This window comes from Papaver somniferum, chromosome 9 (genome assembly GCF_003573695.1).
Source record: "Papaver somniferum cultivar HN1 chromosome 9, ASM357369v1, whole genome shotgun sequence".
Classification (NCBI taxonomy): Eukaryota; Viridiplantae; Streptophyta; class Magnoliopsida; order Ranunculales; family Papaveraceae; genus Papaver; species Papaver somniferum.
In genome coordinates, this window is record NC_039366.1 from 203,915,941 (window position 1) to 203,938,302 (window position 22,362).

General features: G+C 37.6%; 2 non-coding genes and 3 pseudogenes across 2 annotated transcripts; all 5 read left to right on the plus strand.

Moving 5' to 3' along the window:
• The first annotated feature begins 1,182 nt into the window (after positions 1–1,182).
• On the plus strand, positions 1,183–1,253 carry TRNAG-GCC. Its single transcript has one exon. It is a non-coding gene; the product is annotated as a tRNA-Gly (tRNA).
• A 6,738-nt stretch (positions 1,254–7,991) lies between these two features.
• On the plus strand, positions 7,992–8,110 carry LOC113314473 (annotated as a pseudogene).
• An 811-nt stretch (positions 8,111–8,921) lies between these two features.
• On the plus strand, positions 8,922–9,040 carry LOC113314479 (annotated as a pseudogene).
• A 4,102-nt stretch (positions 9,041–13,142) lies between these two features.
• Positions 13,143–13,260, plus strand: LOC113314488 (annotated as a pseudogene).
• A 353-nt stretch (positions 13,261–13,613) lies between these two features.
• On the plus strand, positions 13,614–13,732 carry LOC113314704. Its single transcript, XR_003342583.1, has one exon. It is a non-coding gene; the product is annotated as a 5S ribosomal RNA (ribosomal RNA).
• Positions 13,733–22,362: the final 8,630 nt, after the last annotated feature.

Below are 22,362 nucleotides of genomic sequence, written 5' to 3' on the forward strand. Positions count from 1 at the left end.
AAACTTCAGCTTCGATGGACATGGAAAAGTCCTCAAAATTCAGTAAAAGTCTGGACGGGTTTACCCATAAGTTTCGCAATAGATTGAGAGCTTGAGAGAACCAAAAAGGTTTCAAAGTATGGTACAGGTTATTTGCATCAAACTTGGCTATTAAGTAATAACTAAACTTGTCTAACAAGTATTAAAGAAGTCTATCTAAATAAGGAAACTAACTGGTTTAAACCATTCATAAGCAAATAAGGAAACTAATATACTGGAGGAGTTGGCACCGCAACAGAAAGGGACATTCCTTTTAACTGAAATTGGAGTGATACTTTTTTAAATTGTTTTGTTGAAATCCAAAATGGTGTACTAAAAATAAAAAAAATAAAAGAAGGTTCCTAGTTTAATTATAATATTTGCAATAGGATGATCAATGCATAAAGACCTCTTTTCAGTAAAAATAAAGCATGCCGAGTCGAACATCTCTTGAAAGTGTCCATGCTATAAGCGGGCTTTAGAGATAGCTTGACAATAGGCCGCAAGTGGCTTTAGATTTTTAAGTTTTACAATTTGTGTATTCTTCTGCTGATACTCTTTGTATCGCAGAAATTTCTTTGCTTTATCTTTATTTTTGTTTTGTTGCATTTTGTGTAGGTTTTTCTCCGTTAGTCAGTCGTACTCGTCCGCACACAATTTTACGTGCATTTTAATATATTCTCTTTGAAGGATCAAAAAAAAAAAAAATTAGCATGATACCTAGACTTGTTGGTTTAAGAACTATTGACTGCACATTTTCATACCTCTTATTGCCGCAGCATCCTTGTGGTGACAGACCTATAATGTATCAGAGCGTGATTAATGGTGACAGGTCTATGACTAGACCTTGTGGCTGTACGTAGATGATTGTTCTCAGCTTGGCTTTGGTTTGGGCTGCTGTGATGATCGTGCGGTTGTCTGACACTCCATAATCTTATCGTTGGGTTCAGCTAATGGGAAAATTGTCTTTTGGCACTATAAACGACCAGGGCTACGAGTTCAAACAGATTATGAACTCTACGGATTAAATCATCGCAGTATGGGAAGGTGTTGAAGATCCACTTCAAACTCAAATCGAATCTGTTTCAGTAAGTACACAAAATGGATATCAAGTTTTGCGAAACTTTTGTGGGATTCCGGTAACGAACAAAAGGAATCCAACAAGCACCAGTGGTCTAGTGGTAGAATAGTACCCTGCCACGGTACATACCCGGGTTCGATTCCCGGCTGGTGCATTTTTATTTTTATTTTTCTTCTCATCCTTGTGTGCTGCATTTTGCAGTAGTCATTGAAGTCCCACATTGCTCGGTTTGAAGGAAAACATTTCGGTTAAATACAACCTGCTGTCGTTTAACGTCCGGGCAATGATATAATACGCACAATGTGGATAGGGTTCCCATAATTTTCGGATTCTGAAGAAAATGTGCCCATATGAGCTCACTGTTTTGCTGCAATCGCGGTTCCTTATCAAATGCATCCTTAAGCCGCCGCAGGTATTAGCTAATTTTGTCGTAGTTTGGGGTGTTTTGACAGTCATAACTGATTTCTGGAGTTTGTGCAAGAATTCTTTGTACTCCGTGGGGTATCCAGCTGATCAGAAGGTTAATTCGATGAGACCATCCTTCCAAGAATTCTAAGAAGGTCATTTACTTTAAAAGTGTGATGACACTAACGATTCATTTGCCAGACTCTAGTCAAGTACAGGTCTCTTTGTTTGCCTTTCTAATTTCCTTTTGTTGAAGCTGTTTGTTTTGGTGGCCCTTTGTTACAGTTTGCCCCTTCAACAATCATTCTTGTAGCCGTTAGAGCAGCTTATAAGTTGAACAACACGACGTCACGGTTCACACTTGCAGTGCTCAGCTCAGTAGTTTCGGCTTTTACTAGCACTTACTGGGATATCATTGCAGGTTAGGGACTTCTTCGGAGGAACTCCAGAAAAAACATTTTTGTCCCACGACCAAATAATGTATACTTCGGAGCCATTGGTAGCTAATACTGGCACTAATAAGTTGATATTCTCAAGACTACTTGAAGTTTTGTATGTAACTGGAATTCAAATGCAGGTAATGAATATCTTGCTTCGGTTTGCCAAGAATTCTGCAATTTACAATGAACTAAAGACGTGTACGTATTTTAAGTGGAAATTCAGGTTGATATGAGAATGGTATATTCGCAGGGGGTTCACGTAACTATACAATTCAATATTTGCACAATGAAAGGATTTTGCAGCAGCATGGATAAAAAATAAATTTCTCTAGCTTACACAATGTGTTGGAATATTCACAAGATAATCCGAAGACTTAGTCTGTTAGTCTAGTATTCTAGCAGCATAGGCCTAGTCAACTATCTGTTGGAGAAAATGAGTTTTGATTAAAAGATGTTTTGGTCATGGTGTGGGTTGATCTAATAACCTAAGAGCATCCACAGTGGGCAACTAAACCCAAATATTTGGTCTTTCGAACAGACGTAATGGGACGTACTATCGATCAAATTTGGATCAACGACTAAAGCCTAGAGTATATTTAGTCTGGGACCAAGACTAACCCCTAATATAGTCGAGCGTTGGTATAGTCCACGCCCCACCACCAGGCGGACGTATAGTCCCCGTCCCAAACCAGGCGTTGGTATAGTCCACGCCCCACACCAAGCGGAAGTATACTCCACGCCCCACACCAGGCGGATGTATAGTGCACGCCTGGTTTGTTTTTTTTTTTTCTTTTATGTGGGGCGTGGACTATACCAACGCCCCACTCTTAAAATTTGCAACTAAATTTGGGGCGTTGACTATACCAACGCCCCATTTGTTTTTTTTTTTTTTAAAAATCCACTTATCTGGGCGAACGTATAGTCTCCGTCCCACACCAGACGTTGGTATACTCCACGCCCCACACCAGGCGAACGTATAGTGTACGCCTGACCAAATTTAGTCTTTCCACCGTAGCGTCACACAGCAGACTAAACCCAAAATTTAGTCTTTTTTTTCCTCTTTGATCTTTGGTTATACTCGCACCACTGTGGATGTTCTAAGGGTCTAGGAAAACTTACTCATATTTTACTAGTGAATGAAGTGAACTTTAGTCTCACATCGGATAAAACTAAAGAGTCTCTCCACTGTATAACCATATCTTTATGGATATACTTGCAAACTAGGGCAATTAGAACGAATAATCTTGTTTTAATAGTTTTTTAATGAGAAAATATAAAAATAATCAATTAAATGGTCGGTGCAATCAATTGGAACGAATAATTCCGGTTTAATAGTTTTAGTTTTTCTACTTTAGGAGAGCTTGGTCGAGATACTATGTGTTTTTTCAAGCGCTTGAAAAATTGCTTAGTTAGCAATGATGCTAGTAGTGGCTTTGGTAGTTTTATTTTCCATAGACTAGGTGTAGCTATTCAAAGAGGGGCTGGAGCTCATTTTGTTGCTAGGCTACCGATCAAACGTTTTGGTTGATTTATTGTTTTATGTATCAATAATGAGAAAACATAAAAATAATCAATTAAATGGTCTTTTTGTTCCCTACCCTAAGTAGTCACTGGTCAACAAAAGAGAAAAATCATATTTTCTCTCACCTCTCTTAATCCCTACCCTAAGTAGTCACTGGTCAACATAAGAGAAAAAACGGCAAAACAAAACAAAAAACAGAAAAATTAAAAAGGCAATCAATATGAGGACTTCCCAAAAAGTCACCCATCTTAGTATTACTCTCGCCAAAGCACACTTAATTGCAAAGTTCTGGTGCATTATTGCTGGTATGATCGATTGCTGAAATTATTCCACCAATTCTACTACGTAACATATTTCCAATGCAATGGCTCGATCAACCAATTACGACAATCAGATGTTCGGGCAATTCCGTTCCCAGCAAATGGCGGCTCGTTGAAAACCTTACGACGACGGACGAGATCGTGTCGGTGCAACCAATTAGAACGAATAATCCTGTTTTAATAGTTTTTCAATGAAAAAACATAAAAAATAATCAATTAAATGGCCTTTTAATTGGTTCAGATTTTCACAAAAGTCCCCGTACGGACAAGATCGTCTCGGTGCAATCAAACGGAACGAATAATTCCGTTTTAATAGCTTTTTAATGAAAAAACATAAAAATAATCAATTAAACGGTCGTTTTGTTCGGATTTTTCACAAAAAAGGGCAGACGCCATTGCAGGTGAAAAATAATCAATTAAGGCTAACTGATGCTATGATCATCCTTCCCAAGGTAGGATGCCAAGGTGGAAAAGGAGAGACCATTACAGGTACCCTTGAAGTCCATGTAAACGGGTTCATATACACTGCCTTCGTTTCCGTAAGCATTTTTATTTTGACGAAGCGGACAGAAAAGACAAAAGATATCGAATTCCATTTGCTGAAATGCTATCCGGGACAGAGAAGAAGACGGAGAAGACAGAAGAAGTCTGATCATGATTCAAATAAGATTGAGAAAGTGAAGCAAAACATCTCTGATGACGACGTATAAATAGGTTTGTCGACGAAGTTCATGCTCGATGGATTTCCCTTCCTATGCGACCTTATTTGTTTAATGTGATAGAGGAAGAGAACGAATTTCAGGGGGTTATTCACTGGAAGGTATCAGAAGTCAACTTAGCCACCGGCACCGCCTTTGCCCTGACTTCAAATGAGCTAATTTTGCTTGTAGAAACACCTTTCACTGTATTCCCACTAGAGGACATTGAGATTGTTAATCTGGCGCTGCTCAGACCTGGGATAATTGATATGACAATCATTTTTCGGGACTTTAAGGAGGACAATGTGCTTGAAGTCAAATCAATTCCCTTAAAGTCACTTGCTGACATAAAAGATCACCTTAACTATGGTAACGTGAAGTACTATGTGAACACTAAACAACTAGACTGGAAGGCCAAGGTGAAAGATATAGCAGCTTTCCCGGAGAAATTCATAAGGATGGGTGGATGGGACAAATATGAACTCGAGGGACAGTCATGCTTTGGCCGACTACTGCTATCCAGAGAGGAGGAAGTTGGCGTGATGAAGGGAGCGGTGGATCAGATGGGAAGAGAAATAGTAGTAAAGCAGGATGAAGGCTGATTTAGACAAAAATGTGCATCTCTTTTGAATGTTACTCTTATTTTTGTTTCAGTGGTTGTTATTTTCTTTCGATGATTTTAGACAGAGACGTATAGGTCTTTTTTGAATGTGCATGCAGATGCTCGTAGTATTGAGATGCAAATGAGTCATCTATTATTACTTAGCAGATGCAATAAAAGGGTCACCTTTTTTTTTTCTTTTTTTTGAATAGTAGAAGAGACAAACATTGCAGCCTGAACTATTCATTCAAGTCGCGTAGCACATTCAACATCTGACATACTCTGTCATGCAAAGAAGCAAATTTCAGTTGAGACTTTGCAAATCCATATTTGTTTGAAGGACAAGTAGGCTCAATCTCAAGGTTTATAGTTTCTAAAGCATAAACGGTAATGAACATGACTGAAGAGAGAAAGCGAGGGTCCAGTAACTAATTCCCACTATCTTACGAGAATTTTGAGTCAAGAGTGAGGTCTCTCTAGATTCTAGTACTAGTACGCTATGATCTTGTTATCTTATACATACGAGTTCTTCTTTTTATTTGGTTTCATAGAAAGCTTCTTGAAGGTTTTCATTTAGCGCTCAATGATGGATCCAGGGATTTTACCCGATACGATAACCTTTAACATATTGATAGAATCACATTGTAAAGATGGGATAACAGAAGATGCTTGGGGGTTATTTGAACTGATGGAAGAGATAAATATAATACCTGGTCAGATTACGTATAGCTCAATGATCGACGGTCTATTTTTGGCTGGTCGGCGGTTAAATTGTTTGACCCGATGGTGGATAAGGGCGCACAACCGGATGTTATTACTTGCAGTATTGATGGATGGTTATTGCAAGAACCCTAAGTTGGATGAAGCTGTGCAGTTATTCAAGAAAATGAAACAGAATTGATTGATACCCACGATAATTACTTACACTATTCTATTAAGGTGAGTGTACCGAAATGGAATAATGAAGACTGCAGAAAGGTTTCTTAATGAGATGTCTTTTGGTAAATCTCCAAATAAAGTGACATACACTACCATCGTGGATGGTCTCTGCAAGAACAGAAAAATGGAGGAGGCAATGGAATTGTTTGAATCCATGGAGTGTGCAGGAATCTCAGCTTATAATTACAGGTATAGCATTATTATACATGGTTTGTCTCGGGTTGGCCGGTTGAAAGATGCAAGAAAATTGTTCAATCGGAATCCAGGCATAATTTCAGTTAGGTTAGAGATATTTCATGGTGTTCTTTAAAACAGAACACTGTAATAGGAAGACCCATTATTAGGAGTAACCAAGGTGTTAGTTGCAGTTGCGAAGAATTGGTGGATCACTTCATCAACAAACACTGACAAAGAGGAGGCACTGGAAACAGCTTCTGTCGACAACTCAAATGATACAAATGCTCCAGGCTTTCCTATTAGTATGAGCAAGGTTGAAGATGCAATATCTTTATTATAGTTGGTTCCAGTGTGGGCCATATGTTTGATATGTCCAGTGATAATTGTTGTAAACATGACCTTGTTTACAAAGCAAAGCAGCAGGATGGGCAGATGATTTGGTCCCAAGTTTCAAAATACCTGCTGCATCAATTTAGCTCTTCATTGGCTTAGCTATCAGTCTCTTTGCTGCTGTGTACGACCGTCTATTTGTTCCTCTTTGCTCGACTTATTGCTGGCATATTATTTTCAGCAATATCCATGATGATCGCAGCTGTATTGGAGCATAAAAGACTTCAAACTGCAATGGACTTCCGCTTAGTCGGTACAACAAATGCAACAGACCCAATGAGTATATTGTGGTTGATTTCGCAATATGTGGTGTCTGGTCATGCTATTATTGCATTCACCAGTATCGGTTTACAAGAATTTTTTGTGCGATCAAGTGCCAAAAGGATTAAAAACGACGGGTCCCTCCTAATAGCGTTTTTGGTGCAGGAAATTTCTTCAGCGCGCGGCTTCCTAATATCCAGTGTTCAAGAGGTAACTAGTGGATGACCAATATGGTTGGTTCACTGATAACACATCTGGATTACTTCTATTTGCTTCTTGCAGGACTTAGCAATGAGGACATTATGAAAACTAGATGAGATGTGCAAACAAAATACACCACTAATCCTGTCACGAGTCGAGTTTTTATTTTAGCTGGAAAACCGAAATTTCTGCTATGCCACCTGAAATCAGTTCAAGCAAGATTAGGCCGAACCAGTAGATGCCGGATTCCTGAGTGAGTTTCTAACCTCCAACAAATTCAGGTGCCGACAGCTGAAAAACCTTGCATGGCTAGACTCGTCTTGTGCTGGCGAGAAATTGTTATAGATGTGTACACAACTAACCCACTCGCAAAAGATCAGACAACAAGAGAAATCAAAAGGAATTAACCTTTTTTTTTCTACAGTCAAATATTTCAAATCCTTAGTTCTATTTTATAAGGAGTTATTTTTGCCAATTACGGGTTCGAACCTCTACGACCATTAGACCACTTGATGGTCGTCACAAATTTTTTTAGTTGGATCCTAGTAAACTAAAAGCATTCAGACACTACCTCGTCATCTTATTCCATGGATCCACATGTAAAATTGACAACCGAGTTGTTTTCGCTATTTGTTTTTTCTTGATTTGGATTAAGTTGAATGATTTTTCTCAATATTTATCTTATTTTTTAATCATGCCGGTAACATTATGTCGGAGAAAATGAGTTTAAACTAAAATGTTTTTTTGTTCTTGGTATGGTTTGATCTAAGGACCTAACGGTTTTATGGATACACACTCTTTTTTTTTGAGTAATGAATCTCTTTAGCCCCGTACTGAGCATACGAGAGAATATGGACCATTATGTAACTATTTTCTTATGGATATGTAGACATTGCATTGAAGACACATTAAGTAATAAAATCGGGGAAATATTTTCAGCAATCGATCATACCAGCACTAATGCACCAGAACCCATCAAAACTCTGAAATTAAATGTGTTTGGGCGAGAGTAGTACTAAGATGGGTGATCTTTTCAGAAGTCCTCGTGTCGATTGCTTTTTTGAATTTTTTGGCATTTTTTTAGCATTTCTTCTTATAATGACCAGTGACTACTTAGGAACGGATTAGGTGATAAAGGATACGATTTTTATGGCAGTATGTATGGGAGGGGGCACCTACTATATGTTTTTGAAAATCCAAACGAAAAGGCTATTTTAATTGATTATTTTATATTTATTCATCAAAACGGGATTATTTGTTCAAATTAATTGCACCGAGACAATCTGCTCGTCGTAAGGTTTCCAAAGCACCATCATTTGCCTGGATCGGGGTTGCCGCGAAGATATATTTGGCGTTAAGTTAATCAGGCCATTGCATTGAAGACACGTTAAGTAGTAAAATTGGTGAAAATAGTTTCAGCCATCGATCATACCAGCACTAATGCACCATATCTCATCAGAACTCTGCATTTAAGCGTGAATTTTGGGAATTCCTCGTGTTGATTGTCATTTTTTATTTTTGTGGCATTTTTTTAGCGTTTTTTCTTATGATGACCAGTGACTACCTACGAAGGGATTAGGTAAGAGAGAAAACAATTTTTATGGAATTATGTATGGGAGGGGGCGCCTACCATATGTTTGTGAATATCCAAACGAAAAGGCCATTTTAATTGATTATTTTAAAAAAATTCTATAAAACGGGATTATTTGTTCAAATTAACTGCACCGGAACAATCTGCTCGTCGCAATGTTTCCAACGCACCATCATTTGCCTGGATCGGAGTTGCCGCGAAGATATTATTGGCGTTAAGTTAATCAAGTCATTGCATTGAAGATACGTTAAGTAGTAGAATTTGTGAAATAGTTTCATCTATCAATCATACCAGCACTAATGCACCAAAACTCATCAGAACTCTGCAGCTAAGCGTGCTTGGGATAGAATAGTACTAAAATGGGTGACGTCCTGGAAAGTCCTCGTGTTGATAGCCTTTTGTTGATTTCATTAGCATTTTTTAGCGTTTCTTCTTATGATGACCAGTGACTACCTACGAAGGGAATAGATGAGTGGGGATACGATATTTATGGAATTATGTATGGGAGGGGGCACCTGCCATATGTTTGTGAAAATCCAAACGAAAAGGCCATTTAATTGATTATTTTAATATTTTTCATTAAAATGGGATTATTTGTTCAAATTAACTGCACCCGAGATAATCTGCTCGTCGCAAGGCTTCCAACGCACCATCATTTGCCTGGTGGTGGACCCGGAGGAGCGTATAAATTAAGCACAATAAAAACGGGCCTACAGTAATACCGCAAGTGCACGGTCGTCAGTTGTAGCTCGTGCAAGTACGGGTCGATCCACAGAGACTGGGTGTGTTTGGAGTTCTCTAGCTATTTTGGGCTCTAATTTGTTGTTGGATTTTTGAATGGTTAATGGGCTTTTGAATACCAAAAGGGATATGGGTACCAATGAATTATGGGTTTGTTTGATAATGAAGTGAACTGAGCTTGGGCTCAGTTGATCTTGAAATGCACTAGGCTTGACCTTTGAAGTGCAATGGAATGGACTCAATTGATTTGGTCTTGGGCTTTTGAGTTTAGGCTTTTGGATTAAGCCCACAGTTGACTGAATTGGGCTTCTAGATTAATCCAAGACTGAACTGGGCTTTGAGCCTTAACCTAAACTGTGGCTGGGCCTTGGGCAGCAGGACAGTGGCCAAGGCAGGAGCTGGAGAAACAGCAGACAGCAGGAGTGGAAGCAGACAGCTGCAGTAGCAAAGCTGGTTGAGGTAGCAGCAGCAGCAGCAGTGGAAGGGAAGCAATGCAGCTGTCAGACCAAGATAAGGCTCTAGGCCATGACACTGGCCAAGGCAGACTAGCACAAAGGCTAAGTCAAGATAGCTAGCTCTAGGACCAAGCTGAGACAGGGCAAAACAGGGTCAAGGAAGTGCAACAATGCAGTGAGTTAACATGGGAGAATAAGGCATCAAGCCAAGACAATGACATAAAGAAACCATGAAGCATAGGGCAAGGCTGCAGTGCTTATGTACAAAGTAAGGTTACAGTGACAGTGGCAATGGTGTTGCATATTTACAATGTGGTAATGGCAATGACAGTAGAGAAGTGACAATGCAGCTGGAGTATTTACAAAGGCCAAAAACAATTATGAAACTAAGGTGGCATTTACAATGAATGGTGACATAGTGCTAATGTGATAGTGCAAGCCAAGTAATAACAAAACAGAGATAGTTGCAAACCAAGGCTACAAACCAAGGGCAGTGGGAGAACAAGGCACAAAGGAAGCTAGCCTAAGACAAAGAGTGAAGAAAGAACAAGATACAAAAAATGAAAGGCAAAGTTGGGAGCCTAGGCATACAACTAGAGTGGGAAGAGAACCAGTTTTCTCACAGTCACTAGTGAGCACTAGTTTCTCCCCACTGCTCAATCAATCCAATGCTTCAAAGGCTTTAGCCTAACATTCACACAAAACAGTAAACATCACAGAGATAACATAGTAACATACACAAATCAGGAGCATTTACAGTGAAATTAAACAGTGCAACATTCTAATTAAACTATCCTAACATAGATTAAACAATGAAACATTAACAAAAATTACAAAATAAAATTAACAGTAACACAGACAATTAACAGCAAACACTAAGAATAAAATTGAAAATTGAAATTAACTGAATTTGAAATTAAAACTAACCTAAACATGGAATTAAACAATAAAGTATGGAATTGAAATTTGGACAGTGGCAGCAAATGAAGAACCCTAAATTAACAGAACCCTAACTGTTTATGAAATTGAAATTAGAATTTTACAAACTAAAATTAAACCTAATTGGTAACTTGGCTAGTCCAAGAACACCCTTCTCTCTACACATCAGTTGCCTTTTATAGTTTTACAAAATATCCCCAAATTTCGAAACCCTAACTTGCAAACCCTAATTTTTGAATTGAAAAGTCCACTCACCTAATCCCTGAATTGATGTCGACCCATGCTTATTCTCTCTTCTCTGCTCCTCTCCATGTCTTCAATTGCGTCTTATAGCCTCACCTAATTTATTGATTTATCACCTAGGGTTTCAGTGGTGAAAAATCAATGAGTTAGATGGCTATAGAGGTAGGGGAGGTAGCTACGGCGTGTAGGTGGTGTTTGGTGACAGTGGAGGAAGTGGCGATGGCAGGGTGGTGGTGCGGCAGGGTATGGTGGTGGTGGCAGTGAGAGCAGGCGGAGAGGGAGTTGCAGACAGAGAGGTTGAGAGGGAGGAGAAGACTCGAGTGTTTTGGGATGTAGGGAGTGTTTGGTTGGGTATAGGTGCTTCGGTCTAGGGTGTGAGGCAAGTGTAGCGAGTTTGATGCACAGCGAGAGGGAAATCATCGGATGACCAGATTTGGATTTAAATGAACGGCGCGATGGGATGAAGCTTGGAGAGACCGTTGGATTGCGAGATACAACTAAGCTGACGGCTCCAGATGGAGTTAGGTGCTGTAGTGTTTAGCAGGAGCTTCAGACTTCGATGCACGATGATGAAGCGACCATTGGATGATGAGATGGATCCAATCTGACGGCTACAAAAGAATGGGTTTGGGTTTTGGAGTTCTGGGCTTGGAAAATGGGTTTAGTTTTGGGAAATAAGTTTGGGCTTGGGATATGTTGAGCCCACTTCTTCTTTAAGAACAAATCTCTTCCTTATTAAGCCCACTTTCTAGCCTTTGGTCTTGCACACAATATTCTTCGCGGTTTCCTTGCGTAATTCTTCTCGGCTTTTCACCACTTTTCTGCTCAAGTCATCCAAACTTTATTTATTACCTAAAAATACAAAATTAATTAATAAAAATAGTTATTCTTGAAAACAATGAAAATGCAGAATATGGGATAAAATGTAGAATTAATGCACAAAAGATGAGTTAAATGCCAACAAAAAAAAGATAAAAATATGCACTTTTTAGCACTCATCACCTGGATCGAAGTTTCCGCGAAGATATAATGGCGTTAAGCTAATCAAGCTATTGCATTGAAGACATGTTAAGTAATAAAATTGGTGAAATTGTTTCAGCAATCGATCATACTAGCACTAATGCACCAGAACCCATCAAAACTCTGCAATTAAGTCTTCGTGTTGATTTCCTATTTTGATTTTTTTGGCTTAGCGTTTCTTCTCATGATAACCAGTGACTACTTAGGAAGGGATTAGGTGAAAGAGGATACAACTTTTATGGCATTATGTATGGGAGGAGGCGCCTGCCATATGTTTCTGAAAATCCAAACAAAAAGGCTATTCAATTGATTATTTTAATATTTTTCATTAAAACGGGATTATTTGTTCAAATTAATTGCACCGAGACAATATGCTTGTCGCAAGGTTTCCAACGCACCATCATTTGCCTGGATCTGAGTTGTCGCCAAGATATAATTAGCGTTAAGTTAATCAAGCCATTGCATTGAAGACACGTTAAGTAGTAAAATTGGTGAAATAGTTTCCGCAATCGACCATAGTAGCACTAATACACCAGAACCTATCAGAACTCTGCAGTTAAGCTTACTTGGGTGAGAGTAAAACTAAGATGGGTAATCTCTTGGGAAGTCCTGGTTCTGATTGCCTTTTTTGACTATTTTGGCATTTTTTTAGCGTTTCTTCTTACGATGACCAATGACTACCTAGGAAGGGATTAGGTGAGAGAGGATACGATTTTTATGGAATTATGTATGGGAAGGAGGCCTGCCATATGTTTGTGAAAAATCCAAACGAAGAGGTCATTTAATTGATTATTTTAATGTTTTCATTAAAACGGGATTATTTGTTCAAATTAACTGCACCGAGACAATCTGCTCGTTGCAAGGTTTCCAACGCACCATCATTTTCCTCGAATTATGTAACGGAGGGGGGCGTCTGCCATATGTTTGTGAAAATTCAAACCAAAAGGTCATTTATTTGATTATTTTAATGTTTTTCATTAAAACGAGATTATTTGTTCAAATTAACTGCATCGAGACAATCTGCTCATATAAAGGTTTCCAACGCACCATCATTTTGCATTGAAGACACGTTACGTAGTAAAATTTGTGAAATAGTGTCAGCAATCGATCATACCAACACTAATGCTCCTGATCCCATCAGAACTCTGTAGTTAAGCATGTTTTGCGAGAGTAGTCTTAAGATGGGTGATCTCTTGGGAAGTCCTTGTGTTGATTGCCTATTTTGATTTATTTGGCAATTTTTTAGTGTTTCTTCTAATGATGACTACTTAGGAAGGGATCAGGTGAGAGAGGATACGATTTTTATGGCATTATGCATGGGAGGGGGCGTCTGCCATATGTTTGTGAAAATCTAAATGAAAAGGCCATTTAATTTATTATTTTAATGTTTTTCATTAAAACATGATTATTTGTTCAAATTAATTGCACCGAGACAATATAATCGTCGCAAGGTTTCCACCGCACCAACATTTGCCTAGATCGGAGTTGTCGCGAAGATATAATTGGCGGTAAGTTAATCAAGCCATTGCATTGAAGACACATTAAGTAATAAAATCGGGGAAATATTTTCAGCAATCGATCATACTAGCACTAATGCACCAGAACCCATTAAAACTCTGCAGTTAAGTGTGCTTGGGCGAGAGTAGTACTAAGATGGGTGATCTTTTGAGAAGTTCTCGTGTTGATTGCCTTTTTGAAGAAAAAAATTGCATTTTTTTTAGCGTTTCTTCTTATGATGACTGGTGACTACTTAGGAAGGGATTAGGTGAGAGAGGATACGATTTTTATGGCATTATATATGAAAGGGGGGCGCCTGCCATATGTTTTTGAAAATCCAAACGAAAAGACCATTTAATTGATTATTTTAATGTTTCTCATTATTCGAAGCTGCGTTCAGCAGGTTGCATATAGCAACACTTTGTATGGCTACAAAGAGATTTTTATGCGATTGTTAATCAGTAGGTTTACTAAAGCAGGTAAATTTTTCTATAAACCCTAAGAAATCTTATTGATCTTTCAACTGACACGGGTTTATTGTTTTTTTGGAGTTTCTGTGATGTTGTTGTTAGAGTTTATATGAATTTCAAATAGAATCAAACGGTATATGTATTAGTTGTTTGACGATTTTACCTAATGATCCGGCAAGTTTATTCATCTTAAAAAACATAAAATCGCATATATTCAAAAGTTTGCTTAACAGTTTTCATTCTTTTCAGGAAGACATCTTAAGGATATAAAATGATTTTTCTTTTCAGAAAGACATCTTAAGGATATAGAATGAAATAGATGATACGAAGTGGAATTTTTTTATTGGTGACGATGAAAGAGAGCATTTAGATGGTTCAACTCGATATGGTGAAGGTACAAAAAATAAAGAGGTTGGTGTTTTGGTTTCAAATTAATTGTTTATCTTATGCAATTAATTGTTTATCTAATGCAATGGTCACCTGGTTTGTTTTGGTTTTGGTATTCGCGAACATGTTGATGTTTGAACTAACTAAATTCTTAACCACCATCTTATTCCATTTTGTTTTCTGTTCTATTAGATAAAGCACCAAGGAACGCAAATGGAGCTACCAGTAAAATCGTCAATACCTTATTTTTAACAATTTAGCAAATAAATGACGAAGTATAAGTTAACACCTACTTATCGACGTTTGAATTGCGGAGAGGTCTTTTTGTTGGGTAAGTCAAGAAAAAACCCGTTAAACTCTATAATTTGATTTCCCTATTAACTCATGTTTTAATTTGGTTTGCTCATTTTCTTTATTTTCTTTTGATTTATATTTATGAATTTCTTTTAATTTATTATGCATATTCTTTTGTTTTTGTTGATTCCATTTTTTTTTTTGAGTTGTTTGGAAAATGTGCTCGGTGTATTGTGTTGCATTGTTGCAAAAGTATTAATAATTTATATTCTTTTAATTCCCTATTGCACCAGTTAGTCGCACCTCCTGCCAAGCAAGTCTTCGTAAATTTACTTCGTATCAAATATATATTGTAGTTGCCATACGAATTCTTTGAGGTTTGTGTTTGAATATTTATTTATTTTGTCTATTTTAACTTTCGGCGACTTGGTATTGGCAGGGTAAAATTTAATCCATCAAGGTTGTGGTGGTAGTAGGCAAGCAGCTGTCCGCAATTATGAAAGATAAATTTGTTGTTATGACTGGACTTTCCAAATGGTCAAGCTTTAAATCATTTATAATGTTTGTCCATCTGATTCATGTTTATTTAATGTAAATGGACAGTTTTGTTAGTTTTTTCAGGATTATTTTTAAATGTATTGATTCTTAGTTATCCAGTTGGTTTTGCTTAACTATTTTATGTGTGGTATGTTCATGCAGGGCGTAATTGTTGGGTCCATCACACGCAATTTCTACGTGTATGAATCATGTAGGATCACTTCTTTAGAGACATCTTTCTGAATGCTTTACAGACATCTTTCGGAATATGATATTTCATTGCAAGAAGTAGTTTGTACTGAAAACTTAGCATTTAATTGATGTTATTACAGGATTCAACAAATCAATGCTTGAAATCGAATTCTTAGTTTTGTGGATTACTTTGTTCATCATTGTTGGTAACTTTGAGAATATTTCTTTATGTGTTCCATAATCTGAGAAGCCATATAAATTCATGGATGTTTCCATAAAAAGCTAATGACAATTCTGTCGACCATCTTATAATTAATAGTAAATGTTGATTCACAATTTTACTGAAATAGCCTTGATAATTTAGCAGGTTACAGGGGAGCAATGCAATAATCTCAGTTGTTGGAATGTGCGACATGCATTGCCTGATATTGTCTTCACCGATCCAGGTATAGGAGTATGGACCTGATGAGGTTCTTTAAAAAGAATATTTCTCTCTGTGACTTCATGAAATCCAGGTATTTCAACAATAAATATATATGCGTTTGCGCATTTGTAGAAGAAACTAATAAATTTCCAATGTTTCTCCAATACAAGAATGAGAAGTTAGGAGTCATGTTGTTTGCTGCAGGGTTTTTAGTTGGTAGCAAGCAGCATCCATCCATTAGATTCTGAAAGATGAGAGTTGATGATCATTTCGTGAAACATAACCACCATTAAGGTAAATTTCTACATGGGGCCTAAATATTTCCCCCTTACTTTCTTCTCCTTAGGTAAAGCTTATAAATGTTTTTCATGTTTTCCTTTCTAATTTCCGGGGATGCAAGTATCTTTTTCGCATTGTAATATACAACATGCAACACACTCATAACTTAAATAATTGATGCTTACAACCCCTTTTTATTCAATATATACCTTTGGTGATATCTCTTAGCACAACGATGAAGTACAATAGGGTATTGTTACGTTTCTCTTAACATTTTCATTGGGAAACTGCTGGACATTTGTTGGCCGAACTTACATCCGTGTTGACCTCCTTTGCTAAGCATTACAGTAGGATTTGGTACTGTATAATCGCGAGTTTATTTTTCGTTAGATCGAATTTTCATGTGAAACTCTTTAAGCTCGACAAAATCCTTTAAAAAATCTTATTTAACCGGTGTGATTATGCATCGTCTGCCATTTTTGCCCTCCTTAAGAAATTGCATATGCTGCCAACCATATTTTGGCCTCCATAGGAATGCTCATATTTTTAATTTCAAAGGGAAATGGGTAGAGGCAGCATATAAGAAAGGAAATGAGGCGAAGGAAATTTGAAGAAGGATGATAGTTGCAAATTGAGAACAACCATGCTATTGTTTCCTCCTTTTTAATTATTTGACATACTGAACAAAGATGTCATTCTGACCATTTTATAATCCTTTTTGGCAGGGCCGTTCCTGAACTTTATTTGCCCCAAAGCGAAATCCACAAATGTTGCCCTATTGTAATTTTCATGAAGCGATTTGAGAGTATTTTCTTCCCACTTTGAAAGATAGAACAATGCAGAGGGGGATAGACACAAAGACCAAAAATAAGTTTCCATTTTTTTATTGAAATGATGATCAAGATCTGAAGTTGATAACCGGTAGACATTATATTCTATATTGGGACACACACTTAACAATAGTTACAAGAAAATTCATGGAAACTATAAGATCTTGCAGAAACCACATTACCACTACATAGTATGCCTATATTAGTGTCCGCAATAAATGGAATTTTTTGCCCCCATATGCTTGATGCCCCAAAATGGGGCTTGTCCTGCTTCCCCTTCAGGACCGGCCCTGTTTTTGGACTCCACTTCACGTTTTAGTCCTATTTGGACATATTGGTATATTATGTATGATGGAATGGTATGAAAATATTTAATTAAATTATGTGTTGTTTAATCCTGGTATGGAAATGAATCGGGTGTCTATTCGGGATATTCGGGATAACAGTATGGAATGAAGGTTTTAGAGCATTGAACAAGGGGTCGTCTCTTAAGTCGCTGAAGGTCAGACTTCTTCCAGGTTCCAAAACAAGTTTCGTCTATATTACTTTTTTTGTTTTTGTTGTTGTTTCTTTTTTTTTTTTGCAATTTTACTTTTTAGTCAAGGTATTAAGGGAGATGAAAGGTTTTTATAGTAGGTAATCATTTACTTTATCAATTATTAATATCAGTGGTTAACTAATATGAGTTTTGTTGGAAAAAAATTGGGTTTCACAAAGGATGAATGACACAGAGAAGAAATTGTTGCACTCCAAAACTTTCAAGGCTTGTATAAATTTCTTTTAGACAAATATTTCTACCCTCCCAATAACAATTGGCGATTACAACAGGTATGCGAAATATTGCCTTCAGGATACAATGAAAGCCCTGCAACGAAAACTGAATTCAAGGTTTGTACCCCTTGATTCAATCAAGAACACACAAAGAGATTTCTGATTTCTGATGATGCTTTTTGAAACAGAGAAAACAGATTGATTTTTCTTATATCTTAAACGAAACTGGGAGAAGCTATTTATAAAGGGTTTTGCACCTGTTGGGAATAGGTTTTTTTTATTCGCCAACAGGTTTCTATTCACGAAACGTCAGGTTCCTTCATCAACAGACATCAATTGTGTCTTTTGGATTCGAAATTTTCGAACAGGCTTTTATCGGCCAAATAAAACCTTCAGTTCGAACAGGCGATGCCCCCCAGGACCCCCCTTTGGTTAGCGGCGTTGAAAATATTCCAACATTCTCCCCCTATTTTCAAAAACCATAAAACAAAGTTAAAACTTTTAAATCAGAGTGACTGCATCACCGAAGTGACTGCCTACGTACCCGAGTGGGATCAAGCCAACGTAGTTCAAGCGCAATTGAGACTAAGCATCATCGTTGAAATCAACACATAAATGATAGGTATTTTTTGGATTTGAACCTTCACTTAGTGTAAGAAACTCAAAGCCTTATCGAGGTTCTATGGTGAAACCAGTCTTGAACCAAGTACCCCTTATGATAAAACCGGAGTCTCCACACATATTGATTTCATAAAATCATGTGTTCTGTAGCCAAGCACGTTAATGGCCATGTGCTTATATCCTTGTTCATGAGTCTTCTTTAGAGAACGGTCTTCTTCTCTTAGGAAACGGCCTTATTTCCATACTCATATAGGTAAGTCTCGAAGGTGTTTCTGCGATACACCTTTTACTAATCATAGACTCATTAAGGATTTACATCCATCCTATTTTCTTGCAGAAACCAGCACTAATAAGAAATGGGAAGTTTTTATATTAGTGCTCCATAATCCACATCCATAACTTGTTGGTACCACATTGAACCTTGTTTATCCTTTTCAAAACATAGGTTGGGTTTCTGCTATGGGAGATCAAACTTCCTTCACAGACCTTAGTCCCATTTCTTTCCTTTTTATTGAAACCACTGAACTTGGTAGACTTTTCGTAAATGGGTCTGCCAAATTCCTCTTTGATTCAATAAAGTTAACCGTAACTACTCCCCTCTTGAGTAGTTGTCTAACCATGTAGTGTCTAAGACTTGCATGTCTATACTTTCCATTATAAGTCTTATTAGAGACATTATAGATTGTAGCTTGATTATCACAATTAATCAAGACCGCCGGAGTTGGCTTCTTCCAAAAAGGAATTTCCATAAGTAGGTTTCTAAGCCAATCTGCCTCCTTACATGCATCAGTTAAAGCTATCAATTCTGACAACATTGTTGAATCAGAGATACAAGTCTGCTTCTTGGAACTCCAAGACACAGCAGCACCCCCTAATGTAAAAATCCATCCAGAAGTTGACTTGGAATTTGATTCTACATTGTTCCAGTTAGCATCGCTGTACCCCTCTAGTGCAGCGGGATAGCCTTGGTAATGCAAACCAAAATTTATTGTTCCTTTCAAGTAAGCCATAACTCTTGAAACTGCTTTCCAGTGTTCATATCCTGGATTACTTGAGAAACGACATAATATTCCCACGGCTTGGGCTATGTCCGGTCTTGTGCAATGCATAGCGTACATAAGACTCCCAATAACACTAGAATACTCAAGTTGAGCATGAGTACGGCCGGTGTTCTTCATTAACTTGATAGTATGGTCTAAAGGAGTAGGTGCTGGATTGTCATCAAAGTGACCATATTTCTTGAGAAATTTCTCAATATAATGAGATTGAGTTAAAACCAACTCATCTCCCTTTCTTAGGATCTTAATTCCCAAGATTACATCAGCCTCTCCTAAATCCTTCATATCAAAGTTAGAACTAAGAAACTTCTTTGTTTCTTCCACAACAGATATGTCAGACCCAAAGATTAACATATCATCAACATACAAACAGAGAATCACACAACCAGAACTATCATGCTTACTATAGATACATTTGTCCGCATCATTCACCACAAACCATATGACAAAACTACTTTATCAAACTTCTCATGCCATTGCATAGGGGCTTGCTTCAAACCATAGAGAGATTTCACTAACTTGCAAACTTTCTTCTCTTGGCCTGGTAATATGAAACCTTCAGGTTGTTCCATATATATCTCTTCTTCTAAATCCCCATTTAGAAAAGCAGTTTTGACATCCATTTGATGCACAACCAACTTATGAATAGAAGCAAGTGCAATCAAGCAACGAATGGATGAGATGCGGGCAACAGGAGCATAGTATCAAAGTATCAACCATGTCTTTGTTTATAACCCTTGGCAACTAGCCTTGCCTTAAACTTATCAACTTCACCATCAGCTCTCAACTTTCTCTTGAATATCCATTTACTTCCTATTGCTTTAGCACCAGGAGGTAAATTTACTAATACCCAAGTCCCGTTAGTCAAAAGCGAATGCTTTTCATCATTGATGGCTTCTTTCCAGAAATTTGCATCTCTAGAACTCATGGCTTCAGCATAAGTTTTAGGGTCATCATCAGTATGCATAACATACTGGTTAACACTAAGAATTCTATTCTTATTTGCCTCTACAAGGTAATAAATAAAGTTTGGATCAGGCTTTTTCTCAATCCTTCCTCTCTTACTCCTTCTAGGTTCGATATCTTCAGTAGGCACTGAAATATCATTGTCATGAGTAGGAGAGGGATTTTCATCATTGTTATCAATCTCCATAGGTTCTAGATCAGGTAACAATGGATTCTCCATGGGTTGCATTTGAGAACTGTTCCTATTTAAGTTCTCAAAGAATTCCACATCTACAGATTCTATAATCTCAAAAGTGTCAAGGTTTATAAATCTGTAGGTGATACTATTAAGAGAGTATCCCACAAAAGCACATTTATAAGCCCTGTTTCCCAACTTTGGTCTTTTGGGATCAGGCTTTCGAACATATGCTAAACAACCCCAGACTTTAAGTCTTCTCAAGTTTGGTTTCCTCTTAAACCACAACTCATAAGGAGAAACACTCTTCTTTTTCAAAGGAATTCTATTCAAAATATAACATGCAGACAACATAGCTTCACCCCACAAAGAATTAGGCAAACCAGAACTTATAAGCATGCAATTAACCATATCAATCAAAGTTCTATTTTTCCTTTCAGCCATACCATTTTGTTGAGGTGTGTAAGGTGCAGTACGTTGATGAACTAAACCATGCTCTTGACAAAAGGAATTAAATTCAGTAGGAAAGTATTCACCACCACGATCAGAACGTAAAATCTTAATTTTGTGCTCTAATTGTGTCTCTACTTCTGCTTTATCCTAAATTTATCAAAGACTTCATCCTTAGATTTCATTAAATATGTATAAGCATATCTAGTACTATCTTCTATAAAAGTGACATAATACTTATTTCCACCACGAGTGGCAGAACCATGCAAATCACCCACATCACTATGTACTAATTCAAGTAAGGAAGAATTTCGTACTACAGACTTATGGGAAATTCTAGTTATCTTTGCTTGCACACATATTTCACATTTAGAAGCATGATCAAAATTGCAATCAGAAATCAAGCCTAATCGATTCATGTTTCTAAGAGAACCATAATTCACATGCCCTAATCTACCATGCCATAAATTAACAGAGTCAACAATATAAGCAGAACCATTATTTATTAAATTAAGCTTAATCATCCCATTACAAGCATATCCTTGTCCAACAAACACACCATTTTTGGACAACACAAACTTATTAGACTCATAGGTCGTCTTGAATCCAGCCTTCATAACAAGGTCGCCGGAAACAAGGTTCTTCACGATGTCAGGGACATGTAAAACATTAGTAAGAGTCACAGTCTTTCCCGAAGTAAACGAGAGTTCAACAGTGCCTTTCCCAATAACTTTGCTGCGTTGACCGTTTGCGGAGACAACATCGTTTCCTTCTCCACTAACCGGTTCGTATGTCTTGTAAAGATTTCTATCCTTACAGATATGGATGGTTGCACCATTGTCGTACCACCATCCACCCCCAGTTTCAGCAACAGCATTGGCGGCTTGCACCACGATCACAAGTTTGTCATCGACCATATTTGCCTCCTTTTTCTGGTTCTGCTGTTGTTTCTTTTTGAGACGACAGTCACGAGCAAAATGGCCGGGTTTGTCACAGAAGTAGCAAGGGCCGACAGCGCCCTTCTTCTTACTCTTCTTGTTGGGATGCTTCTTAAACTGAGTATCATTCTTAGGTTTCAAGGAATTCGGTGTTTTAGATTCTTCTACGCTATTCACCTTAGAATGGTTTTCAGAATGTGGACTATCCTTAAGTTCTCGCTTACGAGAGTCCTCTTCTATGCGAAGATGACGTTGTAAGGCCTCTAAATCATAGTCAGTCTCAGCATGCTTAAGTTTCTTCTTATAACCATTCCAAGAAGGGGGGAGACGAGAAATAATAACCCCAACAACAAACGCAGAAACAAGATCAATTCCACCAGCATCCTTAAGATGATTAACTATGAGTAAAAGTTCACTGACCTGGGCAATGA